Source organism: Erinaceus europaeus, chromosome 2 (genome assembly GCF_950295315.1).
Source record: "Erinaceus europaeus chromosome 2, mEriEur2.1, whole genome shotgun sequence".
NCBI classification, from domain to species: domain Eukaryota; kingdom Metazoa; phylum Chordata; class Mammalia; order Eulipotyphla; family Erinaceidae; genus Erinaceus; species Erinaceus europaeus.
Window position 1 is genome coordinate 175,497,715 of NC_080163.1, and position 18,446 is coordinate 175,516,160.

The following is an 18,446-nucleotide window of genomic DNA, read 5'->3' on the forward strand; positions in this document are numbered from 1 at the left end:
CACTCTTTTTAAATTTTTATTTGTTTTTCCTTTTGGTTTCCCTTCTTGCTTAACATTGTTGTGGTTATTAATGTCATTGTTGTTGGATAGGACAGAGAGAAATGGAGAGAGGAGGGGAAGACAGAGGGGGAGAGAAAGACAGACACCTGCAGACCTACTTCACCACCTTTAAAGGGACTCCCCTGCAGGTGGGGAGCCAGGAGCTCTAACCACGAACCGTGATCTTTCCTCCGGTCCTTGAGCTTTGCGCCATGTGCGCTTAACCAGCTGTGCCACCACCCGACTCCAACTGTCTCCATATCTTAACACTTTTTAAATAAGATTATAATATAGTCCTAGCTTTGGTAGTACATATACTGAAATTGGCATGATACAGATAAGATTAGCATGGCCCCTGCTCAAGGATTACACACAAATTCATGAAGTGTACCATATTTTTCAAAAAAAGTTTATAAAATATATGTACACATATAAATAATTAAAATCTTTTAAAGAGCCAGTTAATGCAAGCTGGGAGGTGGTTCAGTGGTAAGAGGACTGGTTTGCATGTGTGGGATCCTAGGTCTGTCTGAACCCTGTTTCTACTTATGCTGGAGCTCTTTTAAAAGATTTATTAATTAGTGAGGGAGAAAGGGAGGAGAAAGAGAGAGAGAGAGATAAAGAGAGAGAGAAAACACTGTAGCATCAGTCTGTAACATGTGATGCTGGTGGTAGAATTCAGGACCTCATGCTTGAGTCCAAAACTCCAACCATTGTGCCAGCCTCCAGGGCTGCAGATTGGCTTTTTTGAAAAAAATCATGGTAATATTGTTCTCTTAACTGTACATCTTTTAAGTAATACAAAGACTTTTTAAAAATTTTTCTCAAATATTGTGCCTGGGGATCAATCACACCCAGAACCTTGCACCTGCATGGGACAGCTGAGAAGCCTCCCCGCCAGTCTCCATTCTGTATCCTTTAAGAGAGGGAGACATGCAAAGCACAGCTCCTCTATGCATGGAGTCCCTCCCATTGCCTGCCTGTGGTGTGCACTTGCAGTGTGGAGGATCAGACCCCCAGCCACATGCTACGTAAAGCATGTGCTTTACCCCCTGAGCCGCCTTCTGGTCCTGAGTTTGATTCCTGGCATTGCACGTACCATAATGATGCTCTCATTCTCTTTTATGAATAAAAAAGTTATGTTATGTATGTACTTGCATAACAATTCCCAGTTTTCCATGAAGCAATCTATGTATCTTTTTTTTGTTTGTTATTGGATAGCGACAGAGAGAAATTGAGAGAGAAGGGGGAGATAGAGAGGAATAGAGAGACAGAGAGACACCTGCAGACCTGCTTTACTACCTGTGAAGCGACTCCTCTGCAGGTGGGGAGCAGGGGGCTTGAACCAGGATCCTAAATGGTCCTTGCTCTTTGTGCCATGTGGGCTTAGCCCACTGTGCTACCTTCTGGCTCCCTTAGGTATCATTTCTAAAGCCTGTTAAATCTAAAATGTTCTTAATCTTTTGTAGTAATTTCCTGATTCATGTTTTCTTGTCTTAAACATCTTAGTTCTGTTTTAGTTTGCCTTGTGGGAAGTTCCATCTGTCTTTGGTCTTGGTAATTTTCCAGGGCTTGTAGTTGAATGCCAGCAAGAATGCTCCCAGATAAAAAACAAAGAAATTGCTCTGCATGTGCTTCGAGGTAGGCTTTACCAGAAGATTATAGAGAAAGACAGGTGTCAACAGCAAAATGCCAAAAGACTGCAGGTAATATATATATACATTTAAATGAAAGAAAGAAAGAAAGAAAGAAAGGTGGGGGTCAGGTGGTAGTGCAGGAGGTTGAGTGCAGGAGGTGCAAATCACAAGGACTGGTGTAAGGAACCTGGGTTGAGCCCCTGGCTCCCCACCTGCAGGGGGTCGATTCATAAGTGCTGAAGCAGGTCTGCAGATGTCTTATCTTTCTCTCCCTCTCTCTATCTTCCCCTCCTCTCTCGATTTCTGTCTGTCCTATCCACAAACAATGACAGCAATAACAACAATAATAATAACCACAATAATTATAAAACAACAAGGGCAACAAAATGGAAAGGAAAAAAAAAGATTTATTTATTAATGAGAAGGAGTAAGGGAAGAACCAGAGCATCACTGTGACATATGCAATGCCAGAGATTAAACTGAGAACTTCATGCTTTAGAGTCCAATGTCTTATTCACTGTACCACCTCTCAGGACACTGCAGATAAAATTTATTTAGTAGAATCACTTAACAACTGTTCGAAGAGTCACTCTGCTCATGCCTTACATATGGGAGTCCCTGGGCTTGATTCCTGGCACCACTGAACGGCAACACAGATACAGCAAGCCAAGTTCAGTGGATAGTAGATCTGTGCTTAGGTCTCTATCTCAAAATTGTAAGCATTGAACTGAGAGGTAGCTTATTGGTAAATTGCATACTGCACATGGCAGGAGGCCCCAAGTTTGATCCCCAACATACAGAAGTTCTGAGTGGTGCTCTATCCATAAAAATAAATAAACGAAGGGGTCCAGAGCTTGCTCCCCCAGTAGAGTGCACATCACATCACCATGCTTGCAGACCTGGTGTTGAGCCCTAACACAACATGGGAGCACCAGGCATGATGGAGGGTACTGTGATGTTTCTCACATGCTCTTTCTCCCACTTTTTCTATTTCATTTTTTTTAATTTTTAAAGTCAATTTTCTTTTATATATATTAATATATTTATTTATTATTGGACCGAGACAGACAAATTGGGAGGAGAGGAGGAGTTAGACAAGGAGAGAGACAGAGAAACACCTGCAGCCTTGCTTTACCACTTGTGAAGCTTCCCCTACCCCATGCAGCTGGGGACCAGGGACTTGAACATGATTCCTTATGCACTGAAATTTCTGTGCTTAAACAGATGCACCACTGCTGGCCCCCTGTATATTTTATTCATTTATTATTTCCTGGATAGAAATTGAGAGGGAACAGAAGATGTAGAGGGGGAGACACAGAGAGACACCTGCAGCGCTGCCTTACCACTTGTGAAGCTTCTCCTCAGCTGGTTGTATCTTGGGCTTGAACCTTAGTCCTTGTGAATTGTAACATGTTCACTCCACTGGTTACATCACCTCCCGGACCCCATTTTTTTCATTTTAAATTTAAAAGGAGAAAACAACTGTTGGCAATAGTAGAATTATGTAGTATAAAACTGTTGTACTAAAATACATTGATATATGCATCTTTTTTTAAAGGTCATTTTGTGATTGCACATGTATAGTGTGAGAGGACCAATGTTCAAGCCCTTGATCCCCAATTGCAGGCAGTAGCTTCACAAGCAGTGAAACACTATCTTAATGTGTCTCACTTTCTTTTTCCACTCTATCTCCCCTTTCCATCTCTATTTCTTTCTCTCTTACAAAACAAAAAGAAAAAAGACTTTTTAAAGGTTACTTTATATTAAAAATGTTATTTCATTATTCTTGACCAAGTAAAAATATCTCAGGACATATAGAAAATATACTCCATTGAGAATAAGAAATAACTTGAATGTTTAGGCTCTCTGTGTCTGTTCCAGAAGGGGTTTGCTAAGAAGTAATGGTTGGGAAATCCGAATTCCTAGCTTCAAGTCTACCTACTGATGCTCCTCTGCAATCTGAGACCATCGCAGGCAAGGGATTAATATATCATTTGCACTGTCACTTACACTACTGCAGGCTAAAACAAGGGTAGGGAAAGTGGAAAGGACAAAAGTAGGAAAAACTAAGATATCTAAATCAAAGTGACTAGTGACAGTTACTATAATGCTTACTGTTACGCAACCCACTTTTCCTAAAATGCTACAAGGTTTATTGCAAATAACTAAAAAATCTGGGTATTTTGAGCTTCCACATTCTCTTTCAACACCATTCAGATTTTACTTTTGTTTCTAAAGATTTATTTATTAATGAGAGAAATAGGGGAGAGGAAGAAGGAGACAGCATCACTCTGACACATCTGATGCCGGAGACCAAACTTGAGACCTCACACCTAAGAACTCCAAAGCTTAATCCACTGCACAACCTCCCAGACAGTGGCAGCCTTTATTTTTTTATAATTTAAAATATTATGATACTTTGCTTACTTAAGAGGCAAAATATTTATACAATCTGAAGAGAACAAGAGTATACATACTTTGCTTATTTAAATGATACATACACTTTAGTAGAACTTACACATTTGAATAAAACTACATACATATGTAATTCAAAATCTAGGAAATATCGAAAAATGTAGTGGGGGAAAAACCCTTTCTTGCCCCTTGACCTTAGACTCTATAAGTAGAAAATATTAGAGTATGGTTTTTTAAATGAATTAATTTATTTTCCCTTTTTAGTTGCCCTTGTTTAACATTGTTGTAGTTATTGATGTTGTTGTTGTTGGATAGGACAGATAGAAATGGAGAGAGGAGGGGAAGACAGAGGGGGAGAGAAAGACAGATACCTGCAGACCTGCTTCACTGCTTGTGAAGTACCTTTCCTGCAGGTGGGGAGCTTGGGGCCAGAACCAGGATCCTTCTGCTGGTCCTTGCGCTTTGCAGTATGGTCTTGGCAGAGCTATTTATTTCTGAACCCACAGGGAGTCGTAATAAATCTATGTAATAATATGTTTTATTTTAAAACTTGAAAGTATCTTAATTTCCATAAAAATTTCATAAAAATGACCTTTAAACCAATTTTCTCTTTAGAGAGTTATGATACAAATCCTGAATAGAAACAGCTTGAGAAAGAAGTTTGAGTTAACACATTAGTAAATTTGCGGAGAACGGACTGATGTGGGTAAAATATAGCTTTTTAATTATTTTTAATTTCATGAACTACAGAAAGGGGTAGAGGGGCACAGAAGCAGCGCTCTAGCATATGCAGTGCTTGGGATTGGACTCAGGACCTACAATTTAGAAACTCTAATTTCTTCCATGGTGCAACCTACCCATCTTCAGAGATATTTTTCTTTTGTTCTACAGATCTTATTTATTCATTAATGAGAGAGAGAGGAGCAGGGAGAATCTGCACGTTACTCTGGTATATGTGGCACTGGGGATTGAACTTGGGACCTCATGCCTGAGAATCCTGTACTTTATCCACTCTGCCTCCTTCTCCCAGACCACTCATAATTTGGCTTTGATTGGAACTGGAACTACTGAAGAAGCACTCTTGGGGGCTGGGTGGTAGTGCAGCGGTTAAGCACCCATGGCACAAAGCTTAAGGTTAGGGGTTGGGATCCTGGTTTGAGCTCCCCACCTGCAGGGATGTAACTCCACAAGCAGTGAAGCAGGTCTGCAGGTGTCTGTATTTCTCTCCTACTCCTTGTCTCCCCCCCCACCCTTAATTTCTCTGTCCTATCCAGCAACAATGATAAACAAAAAGAACAACAAAGGGCAAGGGGGGGGGGATGGCCTCCAGGAGCAGTGGATTTGTAGTGCAGGAGGCAAAAGAAAAAGAAACACTCTTACTCCATAAGTAAACCTGATATAACAAGAGTCTTAAACAATTAAGTTCCTTCTACGCTTGCTCTTGTCAATTGTATGTGTCTGACCTTCAGAAATAGAAATCCTTAGAAGAAAATTTACAAGTGCCTTTTCCATTGTAGTAAAGATAGTGATTGTGTTAAAATGTGAATTCCTTTCTATCTCTGCACAGGTTGGAACAGGAGCCCAGTCAGAAAGAATTCGGACCTACAATTTTACCCAGAAGAGAGTCACTGACCACAGGGTAGGATATGAAGTCCAAGATATTAAGGTAATATTACTGAATGTTCTTGCTGTATCTTTGATTTATTAAGGAATCAAATTTCGGGGCCTGGTGGTAGCACAACAGGTTAAGCATACATGGTGCAAAGAAGCCACCTGGCAGCGGTCCCAGTTCATGCAGATGCATGTGGTCCTGGTGATACTGCGGGGCCCATCCATGCTGGCTCTGGGCACAGCTCAGTGGCCCCCATCTGTGCAGTACTTAGGGGCCGGGGAGCCCACAGTGGACCGCAGGACAGCAGCAAGGCCCCTGTGTCGCCCTAGTTACAACATCTTCACTGGAGTGACTGTCAGTATCACCTAGAGATGCCTGCTAGCCATATGCTGCTGGGCATTTCAGTGTTTGTTTCGCCTTTCTTTTTATTATTTTTTATATATTCTCTTTTGTTGCCCTTTTTTATTGTTGTTGGAATTATTAGTATTGATGTCATCCTTGTTAGACAGGACAGAGAAAAATTGAGAAAGGAGGGGAAGACAGATGGGGAGAGAAAGACAACTGTAGATCTGCCTCACTGCCTGTGAAGCAACTGCCCTACAAGCAGGGAGCTGGGGGCTCGAACTGTGATCCTTCAGAAGGCCTTGCGTTTTTGCCCCACTTGGCTTAACTGGCTGCGCTACTGCTCAGTTCCCTTTTTCCCCGCTTTTTAAAAAAAATTATTTATTTATTCCCTTTTGTTGCCCTTGTTTTATTGTTGTTAAGATTTTATTTTTAAATATCTATTTATTCGGTTTTGTTGCCTTTTTTTTGTTGTTGTTGTTGTAGTTATTGTTGTTTTGTTGGGTGGGACGGAGAGAAATGGAGAGAGGAGGGGAAGACAGAGAGGGGGAGAGAAAGATAGACACCTGCAGACCTGCTTCACTGCCTGTGAAGCGACTCCCCTGCAGGTGGGGAGCTGGGGACTGAAGCCGGGATCCACATGGTGATCCTTCTGCTTGCGCACTTCTGCTTAACCTGCTGCACTACCAACCAAATCCCCTGTTGTAGTTGTTGTTGTTACTGATGTCATCATTGTTGGATAGGACAGACAGAAATGAGGAGAGGAGGGGGTCAGGCGGTGGCGCAGTGGGTTAAGCGCACGTGGCGCAAAGCGCAGGGACTGGCGTAAGTATCCTGGTTCGAGCCCCCGGCCCCCCACCTGCAGGGGAGTCGCTTCACAGGCGGTGTTGTAGGTCTGCAGGTGTCTATCCTTCTCTCCCCCTCTCTCTGTCTTCCCCTCCTCTCTCCATTTCTCTCTGTCCTATCCAAGAACAAAGCAATGTCAACAATGGCAATAATAACCGCAATGAGGCTGCAACAACTAGGGCAACAAAAAGGGCAAAAATGGCCTCCAGGAGCGGTGGATTCATGGTGCAGGCACTGAGCACAGCAATAACCATGGAGGAAAAAAAAATGAGGAGAGGAAGGGAAGACAGAGAGGGGAGAGAAACATAGACACCTACAGACCTGCTTCACTGCTTGTGAAGCGACTCCCCTACAGGTGGGAAGCCAGGGACTCCAACCTGGATCATTACCCCCATCCTTGCACTTTGAGCCATGGGCGCATAATCAGCTGCACTACCACCCAAGTCTCCTCTTTTCCCTTTCTATATGCACTGAGTATGTGCTTGTCTCTGAAGGTCATGTATACCCTATGAGTTTTAGTCTTTTTTTTTTTTACCTCCATAGTTATCATTGGGCTTGGTGGCAGCACTAGGAATCCACTGCTCCTGGAGGCTATTTTTACCATTTCATTGCCCTTGTTGTTGTTGTTGTTGCTATACCTGTTGTTGTTGGACAGGACAGAGAGAAACTGAGAGAGGACAGGAAGACAGAGAGGGGGAGAGAAAGACAGACACCTGCAGACCTACTTCACTGCTAGTGAAGCGACCTCCCCCACACACATAAGGAAGTGGGGGCTCAAACTGGGATCTTTATGCCCATCCTAGTGCTTTGAGCCATGTGTGCGTCTCCCGCTGTGTACGGCCCAGCCCCTGGTATTTGCCTTTAATGACTTTGGTGTACCTTACTAATAATGAGACTATTTCTCATATAGACTCAGAATAATACTTTGATCGGACTTTTCAGGAAGCATTTCTTTAGATCATGTTCAGAGTTATATTTCTCTTTTTAAATATTTTTCATGACATGCCCGATTTTATATATATGGAGACAGAGATAAGAGGCAAAGGCCGGGACTGAGAGACAGAGAGACAGCGTCCCAGCATATACAGAACCTATCTGGCTGGAATGATCACCTAATCTGGCACTCTCTCCGTCTCAGGAGATGTTCTCATCCCTACTCCCAGCCTGTCCTGGGACCCTCTTCCTAGTAATTGCTACCTCTGCATTTTTCCTAGTTAACATTAATTTTTGGTCATTTGAGAGTTGGTCTCTATTCTTGAATGTTGCTCACACTTTCAAGGTGTTTCCCTACTCCCCCCTACATTAAGGAACACTTTAACTGCTATGTGGATACAATATATTTCCTTGCAAGGGAGTATTTGAAACTATGATCTGTATTTAAAGTTGATTTACAAAGTGCTGAGTTTGCTAGAATATTTATCTGTCATTTACAAGGAAACAGTCACTGTGCGAGAAGAAATACAGTGTTGACAGTAGTGTTTCAAATATATAGTGTTCTTATGCACTCAGTCCAAGAGTTACTGAAATCAACAGTGTTTACTCTCAAACTGTAGTCAAGTCTGTGGAGCTAAGAGAATTTACATTTTTACTTGATTCATTTTTTGTGAACCTTTGGGAAGCTAAAGGCAAGTTTTCTTCAAGTAGATCCTGTGAAAAGTGGGTTGTAACCCCAGTTTTTTAAAAATTATTATTCAAGGTTGCACAGCATCAGATGTGTCTGACTTCTAAGGAAAATGAGACCCCAGACACATTGATGGGTGAGTGTCAAAATATTTAAGTTGGGATGGTTGGATTTGAAATATCAGTTCAAAACTCTCTCAATAGCAGCTGTTTAGTATTAAGCTTAATTGTCTTCACACATTTCATCCATCCTGACCAGCCCTTACTGTGGCACAAAACTCAGACCTGCCTTGCTAAAAGTTTTCTTTAGTACACTAAAGAATATACTAATTTGTACATCTGGGGAACAATATAGTTGCTGGGTCTTTCTATTTGTTTTGTCATCTCAGTGTAATTTGTTTTAGGTAAAATACTTAATTAAAATAATGAAAGTAGAAAACAGGCATTGCACAATGTAAAGGCATCAATACCCCTGTCCCAAACTCACCTGTTCCCAGTGTCTTTTTATCCCATTTTCCGTGTTTTCAGCTACATGTTCTCAGGGAAAAAAAACAAAACTCAGACCTGCTCCTCTGCACCTCTAACCACACTTGATGGTGTTGTTAGCCAGAGAGGTGAAGTCTCCTATTTTTTTCACCAAGAAGTGCTGTCTTGAAAAAAATATTTTGAGGGAGAGGCTGGGTGGTGAGGCTAGTTGAGAGCACATGTTACAGTGCTAAAGGACTCAGGTTCAAGCCCCTGTTCCCCACCTGCAGGGGGAAAGCTTCATGAGTGGTGAAGCTGTGCTGCTGGTGTCTCCCTCCATATCACCCCCATTCCTTCTCAATTTTAGGCTGTCTATCCCATCAATAAATATATAAAGATAATAAAATATTTTTAAATATGTATATTGAAGGGTCTGGCAGTGTACCTGGTTAAGCACACATAGTACTCAGAACAAGGACCCATGCAAGGATCAAGTTTCAAACCCCACTCCCCACCTTCAGGGGGGTCGCTTCACAAGAGTCGAAGCAGGTCTGCTAGTGTGTCCTTCGTTCTCCCTCCTCTCACCTCTCAATTTCTTTTTTTTAAATTTTTTTATATTTACTTATTTATTCCCTTTTGTTGCCCTTGGTGTTTTATTGTTGTAGTTATTATCAATGTCATTGTTGGATAGGACAGAGAGAAATGGAGAGAGGAGGGAAAGACAGAGAAGAGGAGAGAAAGATAGACACCTGCAGACCTGCTTCACCACCTGTGAAGCAAGTCCCCTGCAGGTGGGGAGCCGGGGCTCAAACCGGGATCCTTTCGCCGGTCCTTGCCTTTGGAGCCACATGCGCTTAACCCGCTGTGCTACCGCCCGACTCCCACCTCTCAATTTCTGTATTATCCAATAAAATGAAAAAATAGGCCACCAGGAAAAGTGGATTCTTATTGAGCCCCAGCAATAAATAACCCTGGAGGCAAAAAAAAGGAAAAATCTTTTAATTGATTTATTCATTTACTTCACTAATCATATCTTTCTCTCCCCCCTCTGTCTTCCGCTCCTCTCAATTTCTCTCTGTCCTGTCCAACAATAATGACAGAAATAAAAATCAATAATAACTACAACAAAGATAAAAAACAAGGTCAAAAAAAGGAAAAAATACCCTCCAGGAGCAGTGGATTTGTAGCATAGGCACTGAGCCACAGCAATTCCACGGGGGGGGGGGAATTAAAGAAAAAAAGAAAAAAATAGAGAGGGGGACTTTTAAACCTACTTCACCACTCATTAAAAATCCTTCCTGCTGGTGGGGAGTAGGGGCTCAAACCCAGGTCCCTGTGTATGGTAAGAGCAGTCTCAGCTATGTGCATCACCAGCCATGCCCCATTCTAACGTAGTTATCTAGTTGTCTGTGTTTAGGTTGCTTCCATATTTTGACTTACCAACTATATAGCTATATAAACATAGCTGTGCATATGTCTTGGGACTAGCATACAATTAAATATTAGAAATTAAAGTACATATATATGTTTTTAACAGACTATTATTATTGGAAAGGGCAGAGAGAAATTTAGAAGGGGGGGGAGGTGGAGAAGGCGAGAGACACATATGCACCTGCAGCCCTGCTTCACCACTCTTGAAGCTTTCTCCAACTCAGGCGGAGATCAGAGGCCTCAACCTGGGTCACTGTGCACTGTAACATGTGGGCTCAACCAGATGTGTCACTGCCTGGACCATAATATATATATATATATTCTTTTTATATTTAAAAAATATTTTTATTAATATTTCTTTATTCCCTTTTGTTGCCCTTGTTTTATTGCTGTAGTTATTACTGTTGTAGCCGTTGTTGGAAAGAACAGAGCGAAATGGAGAGAGGAGGGGAATACGGGGGAGAGAAAGATAGACACCTGCAGATGTGCTTCACACCTGTGAAGCAAACCCCCTGCAGGTGGGGAGCCTGAGGCTCTAACTGGGATCCTGATGCCTGTCCTTGTGCTTTGCACCACGTACACTTAACCAGATGCACTACCAGCGGACTCCCAATTCTTTATATTTTAATGAGAGACATACAAAAAGAGAAAGATCAGAGCACTGCTCAGCTCTGGGTTATGGTGGAGCTGAAAATTGATCCTGGGACTTCAGAGCCTCAGGCATGGAAGCCTTTGACATACAGAACCATTATGCTGGCTCCCCAGCAGGGTCAGTGGAAGATAAGGAAGTTAGATGAGTGATATGCCTGGAGACAATCTGAGTATTCAAGACTATCAGAAGTTCTCAAAAATTGAGAAAAGTGGGCAGTTCAAAGCCCTGCTCTACACCTACAAGAGGGACACTGCACAAGCAGGGAAGCAGGTCTTTCTCCCTCTTTCTCTCCATCTTTCTCAATTTCTCTTTCCTATTCAAAAAAAGTAGAAGGAAAAGAAAAAAATAAATCTAACAAAACAAAACAATGTGTCTAAATGGTCATACTAAATTATTGCTAGGCAATTACATTTTTAAAATTTTATACTTATTTATTTTCCCTTTTCTTGCCTTTGTGTTTTATTGTTGTTGTAGTTATTGTTGTTGTAAATGATGTCATCATTGTTACATAGGACAGAGAGAAATGGACAGAGTAGGGGAAGACAGAGAGAGGGAGAGAAAGATAGACACCTGCAGACCTGCTTCACGGCCTTTGAAGCAACCCCCTGCAGGTGGGGATCCTGGGGCTCCAACCAGGATCCTTACACTGGTCCTTGCGCTTTGTGACACGTACACTTAACCCGTTGTGCTACCACAAAGCCCCGAAATTTGATTCCTTAATAAATCAAAGATACATTAAGCACATTCAGCAATATTACCTTAATATCTTGGTCTTCATATCCTACCCTGTGGTCAGTGACACTATTCTGGGTGAAATTGTAGGTCCAAATTCTTTCTGACTGGGCTCTTGTTCCAACCTTGCAGTGATAGAAATTCACATTTTAACATAATCACTATCTTTACTACAATGGAAAAGGCACTTGTAAATTTTTTTTTCTAAGGATTTCTATTTCTAGAGGTCAGGCACATACAACTGACAAGGAGCAAGAGTGGAAGGAACTTAGTTGTTTAAAACTCTTGTTATCTCAGGTTTACTTATGGAGTAAGTGTTTTTTTTTTCCCTTCTGCACTACAAATCCACTGCTGCTGGAGGCCATCCCCCATCCCTCTTTTTGTTGCCCTTTGTGTTTATCATTGTTGCTGGATAGGACAGAGAAATTGAGGGTCGGGGGGAGACAAAGAGTGGGAGAGAAAGACAGACACCTGCAGACCTGCGTCACCCCCTGTGAAGTGACATCCCTGCAGGTGGAGAGCTCAAACCAGGCTCCCAACCCCCATCCTAGCCCTTCATGCCATGTGTGCTTAACCCGCTGCACTACCACCCAGCCCCCAAGAGTGCCTCTTCAGTAGTTCCACTTCCAATCAAAGCCAAATTATCAGTGGTCTGGGAGGAGGAGGCAGAGTGGATAAAGTGCAGGATTCTCAGGCATGAGGTCCCAAGTTCAATTCCCCAGTGCCACATATACCAGAGTAACATGCTGATCCTCCCTTCTCCTCTCTCTCTCATTAATGAATAAATAAGATCTTTAGAAAAAACAAAAGAAAAATATCTCTGAAGATGGGTAAGTTGCACCATGGAAGAAATTAGAGCTTCTGTATTTTAGGTCCTGAGTCCAATCCCAAGCACTGCATATGTTAGAGTGCTGCTTCTGTGCCCCTATACCCCCTTCTGTAGTTCATGAAATTAAAATAATTAAAAATTATATTTTTACCCACACAAGTCCTTACTCCAGCAAGTTTACAACTGAGTTAACTCAAATGTCTTTCTCAAGCTGTTTCTATTCAGGATTTGTATCATAACTGTCTAAAGAGAAAATTGGTTTAAAGGTCATTTTTATGGATTTTTTTGTAAATTAAGATACTTTCAAGTTTTAAAATAAAAAACAGTATTACAAAAATTCATTATGACTCCCTGTGGGTTCAGAAATAAATAGCTCTGCCAAAACCATACTGCAAAGTGCAAGAACCAGCGGAAGGATCCCAGTTCTGGCCCCCAGCTCCTCACCTGTGGGGGAATCACTTCACAAGCTGTGAAGCAGGTCTGCAGGTATCTCTTTATCTTCCCCTCTCTGTCTTCCCCCTCCTGTTGGTCTGCTTCTAAATTCTGCTTCTAAGACCTCTTCTGTTGCACTACCTAAGGTGTGGTCTACTTACATAATCACTGTGTTACCTGGGAACTGCCTTGCCTGTAGGGCATTGGTTTAATCCACACTGCTTTCTGAGCTTTTTCCTTCTCCCCACCCCATATCTTACCTAAATCTTCTTCCAACCTGACAGTTACATCTCAGGATATATAAGGACAGGATTATGATTAGAGATAGCTCTGGTTAGATCACACTGCATTCCCCACTCAATAAAGATTGAACTGCATCCCAGTTCAGCCATGACTCCCTGGTCTTCTGTCTCCCACGCACAAAGGTAGCCTGGCACCCACCTCTCTCCATTTCTCTCTGTCCTATTCACCAACAACTACATCAATAACCACAACAGTGTTAAACAACAAAGGCAACAAAAAAGGGGAAAATTAATTAATCAAAAAAAAAACATACTGTAGTATTTTCTACTGATAGTGTCTAAGATCAATGGGCAGGAAAGGGTTTTTCCCCCACAACCTTTTTCTATATTTCCGAGATTTTCAATTACATATGTATGTAGTGTTATTCAAATATGTAAGTTCTACTAAAGTGTATGTATCACTTAAATAAGCAAAGTATGTATATTCTTGTTCTCTTCAGATTGTATAAATCTATTGCCTTTTAAGTAAGCAAAGTATTATAATATTTTAAATTATAAAAAAAAAGGCTGCCACTGTCTGGGAGGTTGTGCAGTGGATAAAGCTTTGGAGTTCTTATGTGTGAGGTCTCAAGTTTGATCTCAGGCATCAGATGTGTCAGAGTGATGCTGTGGTTTTCCTCCTTCTTCTCCCCTATTTCTCTCACTAATAAAGAAATCTTTTTTTTTTAAGTAAAGCCTGAGTAAGGATGAAAGACAATGTGGAAGTCCAAAATAGCCATGTTTTTTAGTTATTTGCAGTAAAAATTGAAGCATTTTAGGAAAAATGGGTTGCATAGCAGTAAGCATTAAATAACTGTCATTAGACACATTCAGATAATTTAGTTTTCCCCTACTTTTGTCCTTTCCACTTTCCTTACCCTTGTTTTAGCCTGCAGTAGTGTAACTGACAGTGCAAATAATGTATTTATCCCTTGCCTGCGATGGTCTCAGATTGCAGAGGAGCATCAGTAGGTAGACTTGAAGCTAGGGATTTGCATTTAGAAACCACTACTTCTTAGCAAACCACTTCTGGCACAGACACCAGAGCCTAAACATTCAAGTTATTTCCTATTCACAACGGAGTATATTTTCTATATGTCCTGAGATATTTTTACTTGGTCAAGAATAATGAAAAAACATTTTTTATATAAAGTAACTTTTTCAAAAGTTTTTTTTCTTTTTACTTGGTAAGACAGAAATAAACAGAGATGGAAAGGGGAGATAGAGTGGAAAAAGAAAGTAAGACACATTAAGATACTGTTTCACTGCTTGTGAAGCTTCCCCCTGTAAGTGGGGATCAGGGACTTGAGCCCTCGTCCTCTCACACTATAACATGTGCACTCACAAAGTGACCTTTAAAAAAAGATGAATATATTGATGTATTTTAGTGCACCTGTTTCATACTCACATAATTCTACTGTTGCCAACAGTTGTTTTCTCCTTTTAAATTTAAATGAAAAAATGGGGTCTGGGAGGTGATGTAACCAGTGGAGTGCACGTTACAATGCGCAAGGACTGAGGTTCAAGCCCAAGATCAATCCAGCTGAGGAGAAGCTTCATAAGTGGTGAGGCAGCGCTGCAGGTGTCTCTCTGTGTCTCCCCCTCTACATCTTCTGTTCCCTCTCAATTTCTATCCAGGAAATAATAAATGAGTAAAATATACAGGGGGCCAGCAGTGGTGCATCTGGTTAAGCACAGAAATTACAGTGCATAAGGAACCAGGTTCAAGTCTCTGGTCCCCAGCTACAGGGGGTAGGGGAAGCTTCACAAGTGGTAAAGCAAGGCTGCAGGTGTTTCTCTGTCTCTCTCCTTTTCTAACTCCTCCTCTCCTCCCAATTTCTCTGTCTCGGTCCAATAATAAATAAATATATTAATATATATAAAAGAAAATTGACTTTAAAAATTAAAATATGAAATAGAAAAAGTGGGAGAAAGAGCATGTGAGAAACATCACAGAACCTGCCATCATGCCTGGTGCTCCCATGTTGTGTTAGGGCTCAACACCAAGTCTGCAAGCATGGTGACATGATGTGCACTCTACTGGGGGAGCAAGCTCTGGACCCCTTTGTTTATTTATTTTTATGGATAGAGCACCACTCAGAACTTCTGTATGTTGGGGATCAAACTTGGGGCCTCATGCATGTGCAGTATGCAATTTACCACTAAATTTCCTCTCAGTTCAATGCTTATGATTTTGAGATAGTGACCTAAGCACAGCTATACCATCCATGAAACTTCACTTGCTATTTCTGTGTTACTGTTCAGTGGTGCCAGGAATCAAGCCCAGGGACTCCCACAATAAGGTATGTGCAAAGTGACTCTTCGAAGAGTTGTTAAGTGATTCTACTAAATATTATCTGCAGTGTCCTGAGAGGTGGTACAGTGAATAAGACATTGGACTCTAAAGCATGAAGGCCCAGCTGGCGCGGTCACTGCGGGCTGTGGACAGAGAGAGAGGTTGTCAGCGGGTGAGGGTGAGCAAGAGCCGCGTGTGTGACCACACGAAGGGCAGCGGCGACTCTGCTCCAGGCCGAAGGGCAGGTGGGGGGGGGGGCTGCAGCTCTCCATCACCCTCACAAGGAGAAGGGCCCAGCTCCACCCAGCGCCCTGCAGTATTACAAAAAAATATTGGGTGCCGGGCAGTAGCACAGCGGGTTAAGCGCACGTGCAGCAGAGCGCAAGGACTGACATAAGGACCCTGGTTCGAGACACTGGCTCCCCACCTGCAGGTGGGTCGCTTCACAGACGGTGGAGCAGGTCTTCGGGTGTTTTTTTCTTTTTACTTTTTTTAATTATCTTTATTTACTGAATAGAGACAGTCAGAAATTGAGCACTTCTTCACCACTTGTGAAGTTTTCCCCTGCAGGTGGGGAGTGGGGGCTTGAACCCAGGACTTTGTGCATTGTAACATGTGTGCTCAACCAGGTGCGCCACCACCCGGCCCCCGTGTGCAGGAATCTCTCTCTTTCTCTCCCCCTCTCTGTCTTCCCCTCCTCTCTCCATTTCTCTCTGTCCTATCCAACAATGATGACATCAATAACAACAATAATAACTATCAAAATAAAAGACAAGGGTAACAAAAGGGAAAAATAAATCAATATTTAAAAAAAAAGGAAGCGAGGCAGACACCTGCCACATTGCTTCATCACTTGCAAAGCTTTCTCCCTGCAGGTGGGGAGCAAGGGCTCGAACAAGGGTCCCTGCAAACTGTAACATGTGCGCTCAGCGTCCTGATTTTATTAAGCGAGTTCCCCCCACACAGTGGAAGCAGTGACATTTTAGTTCAGAGTCTCCAGGGTGTTCTCTGAAGGCACATGTGTATTTATGTATTTACTGAAGCTGAGCACCCCCAACCCGCAGTGGGGCCGGGGCTTGAACCTGGGTCCTTGCTCGTGGTTCCACGTGCGCTTAGCCAGGTGCAGCAGTGTGCAGCCGCCCCATGGCATTTCCTGAAGGTCACAGGCACAGGGCACACATGGCCGCTTCCCTGACACGTGCCCTGCGGTCTCCGCCCTCAGGAAGCCCAGGCAGGGGTTGTGGGGCTTCTTGCCAGAGCTGCCAGCAAAGGCGTGGGCTTTGCGGTTAGGGCGGTGGCAGGGCTCTTGCTGTGAGTATTCTGGGGGCTGTCTCCTGGAAGGGGCCCAAGCAGGAGCCGCAGACCAGGCACGTGTGAAAGTCACGGGTCTGTACTCAGCTGCACACATGTGTCCAGCACCTGCTGGGAGCCATTGGGGCTTGGAAGTTGGCCGCAGGGGCTGAGGTGGGACTCACTCACCGATGGGGAATGCCCAGATTTTGCCCCTGGCCTGCTTGTACTTTGTGTTTATAATCTGCCTGTGATGCATTTGTAAGTGGGCGGCAATACAGGACAGAAAGACTGAAAATATAGGGGGCCAGGCGGTGGTGCAGCGGGATAAGTCCACTTGGCACCAAGTGCAAAGATCCTGGTTCAAGCCCCCAGCTCCCCACCTGCAGGGGAGTCGCTTCACAGGCGGTGAAGCAGGTCTGCAGGTGTCTTTCTCTCCCCCTCTCTGTCTTCCCCTCCTCTCTCCATTTCTGTCTGTCCTATCCAACGACAGCAATAACAACAACAATGGATTGAAGCCCCAGTGATAACCCTGAAGGCAAAACAGCAACAACAACAACAAGCCTGAGACTGTAATAAAGGATTAGGAAGTGTAGAAGGTCTGAAGCAGTGCAGGTGTGTAGTGCAGGCTGGCCTTCCCGGGTGAGCAAGGGATGACAGGTGGAGCCGGTGAAGGCCGGGCTGAACCTTTACTGAGAAGGCACTTCTGTAACCTCACTAGCTCCTGTCTCCTAGAGGACCCCCACACCCCCAGTGGGGTCTCTTATGTGGAGGCTCAACTTTCCCAGGCACAGCTCTGCAGGAAAGATAACAGTAACCAGATAAGGCAACCAGACCCTGAGCAGCGGGTCCAAGTCCCACCCCTTAACCTGCAGCCTCTGCTTCTGGGATGATGCTTTTTGCTCTCCATCCTGCGCCCCATATAAGCCTGTGCTTCCCCTCCATCCTGTGTCAGACTTATCAGAAAGATCTGAGCCCCTGGCCCAAGCAGGAATAAAAGGCTCTTTTCCTCCTACACCCACCTGGGCTTTGGTCGTCTTGATTATTAACAGAGTTCCTCAGCATCCTCTCCCTTGTTCAGTCCACAGACCTGCAGTGCAGCCCTGCTGTCATGGGGCACATGGCCCAGGGAGGGGCTAGGCTCCGGGATGGGTGGCCGTGATGGCTCTGATGGAGCAGGGTTCAAGCCTCCGTTCCTCACCTGCAGGAGGAAAGTTTTGCAAGTGGTGAAGCAGGTCTGCAGGTGTCTCTCTGTCTCTCTCCCTCTCTCTCTCCTCCTCTTCTCTCAATTTCTCTCTGTCTCTATCCAATAACAAATCAATAGAATTAAAAATTGCTGAATGCCTCTAGCTGAGCCGTAATATCAATCTACATGTACTTTCTATCTATGGTTCTTATTTAACATTATGCACTGTCATAAGTTGGTCATTCACAATTAAAATATGTGAATGGACCTATTAGTAGAATCTGGTTTCTAGGTACTGAAGAACACTGAGTGATTTTTGTTTATTTTGCTGCTATGTGTAG

At 43.2% G+C, this 18,446-nt stretch overlaps 1 non-coding gene across 1 annotated transcript; it reads left to right on the forward strand.

Moving 5' to 3' along the window:
- Positions 1-332: 332 nt before the first annotated feature.
- LOC132537243 (U6 spliceosomal RNA) lies at positions 333-439 on the forward strand. Its single transcript, XR_009548704.1, has one exon. It is a non-coding gene; the product is annotated as a U6 spliceosomal RNA (small nuclear RNA).
- Positions 440-18,446: the final 18,007 nt, after the last annotated feature.